A 2,500-nucleotide genomic window follows, 5' to 3' on the forward strand; every position below is an offset into this window, starting at 1 on the left:
TAACATAAGGCAAGCGAGGACACCTAGTGCTGATCGCTGTGATGCAGAAGGCTGATCTGTGATCAGAGGAGAGAACAAAATCAGAGAAAAGCTTGATTTTAGAGAGTTCTCTGTTCAGAGACGTGATTGGATGATAGGATACTACAGTTTAATTTGTGAGATAAACTACAGTATCATACATTAATACTAATGAGCCATACAGTACACAACTCATAATTATAAGCAGCACTGATCTGGAGCTTTGAGTACTTTAATCATGTTTGTCTGGTTGTCTGTGTTTGTTGTAATGTTTGTCGAGACGGATGCCTCATGTTCTACTGTTAATTACTGCAAACCAAGTCTTAATCTTTCATTAATTTACATTTCATGCACTGATGTTACAGTAAACATAACTTTCCGTCCAACCAGTGGTAAATATATGGTTTGCTTGTGCTCTTGGTGAAGCTGGTCGTCACTATATCGACATAGTCATTGTAAAAACGTTAAAGCAATATAACAGGTTGTTTGTAACCCTGACACTGATTACTTAGTATTTATAGTGTGCATGTAATCAAAGCATGTTTACAGTTAAATCTCAGTACAAATTGAATTCCATTCAACAGTAAATTGCATGTGTCGTTTAAAAGAGAGTCTGCTGTCATCTCATGTTAACACGTATTCATCTCTGAGACCTTTTTCCTCCACTCAAAATGCTAATAAATGTAAATCTGCCACTCAGCTCTAATTGAGAAGATGTATCAGAAATAGCAACAACCTGAGATGTTTTATATATAAATGTTGCGCGCGTCTGGTATTATAATAATGATTCACACATTCACACACGCAACTGTTAAGACATCTATGCGATGGAGAATTATTTTACATATTAATAATAATCACGCCACTAGAATCGAGTCCTCACACCAACAAAGAGCGACGCCGGAATTTCTACTGGACTCATTGGGCTGCACAAGATGGTTGAGCAATGTGGCCTTACAAAATGGCATCTTCTTGCAAGGTATTTTTTTTAATGTTTTTTGGTAGGTATATTTGTCTCTTTATTAAGTAAACAAAAACAAATGTTTTGAGAGCCAAATTCTGGTTTGTAAGTAAAAATATATAAACTACGAATACATCTTTTTTTTTTTTTGCTTATAAAACTAGAATTTTTGTCTGTAAATCAAAAATATTTGCTCCAAAAAAAATCCTTTGCTCTCAAAACGAAAAGCTGCGAGTTGAGTTTGGACGTAATGGGCGGGGCCTACGCTGCTGAATGAGCCAGACGTTTTATTGGTGGGGTTCGACTTGGCTCTTGGAGGACATGGAGGTAAGCTCTGTTTTATCAAAATGATTTTATATGTAGCAGCACTGTGGGCTGATGGTGGGGCTTCATGTCAACACAGCAGCCCTCCAAGTCGTTCTTTAAAAAAAGAGACTCCACACTAACAATATGAAAACAAAGTGAAGTGCTGCTACATTTGGACTAGACGTGGACTAGCGGGAGCCGGGGAATCGAACCGCCTGAATCCTCCGAATGAAGGACGACCCTGCTCTACCACTGAGCCACGGTCGCCCAATTTGTCATTGATAAATTACATTCTTAACACAATAACAACAATAAGGCGGTACACCTTTGTTCAAATGACCGTTCACTACATGCAGATATTACATACAGATATTCTGCATACGCAGAGCAGAAATTGAGAAACAGTTCCAGGTGCAGTTTCAATTGATGTACAAATCTAAAAATACATTCTGTTGCACCCTCGTCCATTGTGTTTAGTCAACGCTAGACTATGGAGAAGCTTACATACAAAGCCTCAGAAAGTACATTGCATGAGCGACTACGTTTCTCAGGTGAGGAACACCTTCACCTGATGACCCCTATTATTCTCCCATGACCAACCAACAGAACTCTGCTTCATTTCTTGACGGAGTGCAGATGTATTTAAGTAACTCCTTACAATTTCCTGTAACATCGAGATCACAGAAGGCACAAGTAATTGCCCTCATTTCTGCCACAGACAAAAGCTAATGTTCTGGCTGCTCTTAAGTAAACTGTTGAGTGTCAGTCAAGGATTCTTCAAGGCTGCAGAATATTGTAAGGGTCTTCTTCTCCCCATGACTACGACCAATCTGAAGATATTATATGTCTCCCCATTAACAACCTTGCCTTGACAGATTGCTGCAATTTTAATACAGTATATGAAAAAAATATGTTTTTGTCTTCTATTCTTTTCTGAGACAGCTGAATTGAGGATTTTTGGCTTGACATTGGACATCATTTTGATTCCATTTCTTTCTGTTTTATTCATTATTCCTTGTGTGACGGATGCGTTGCTTTTATAACATTTGCAACTGCAGCCCAAGAGATGTTAGTTCACACAGCTGACAATTGTATTACATGATCATTATTTTTGCTTAGGAAGAATTATCTTTCCCGAGCATACTTCACGAACTAAAGCAAGACATGAGGGGTCAGTTTGCAGTTTGTGTCTAAGTAGTGGATGAAGTCAATTAA

This window comes from Taurulus bubalis (genome assembly GCF_910589615.1).
Source record: "Taurulus bubalis genome assembly, chromosome: 4".
In the NCBI taxonomy this organism is placed as follows: Eukaryota; Metazoa; Chordata; class Actinopteri; order Perciformes; family Cottidae; genus Taurulus; species Taurulus bubalis.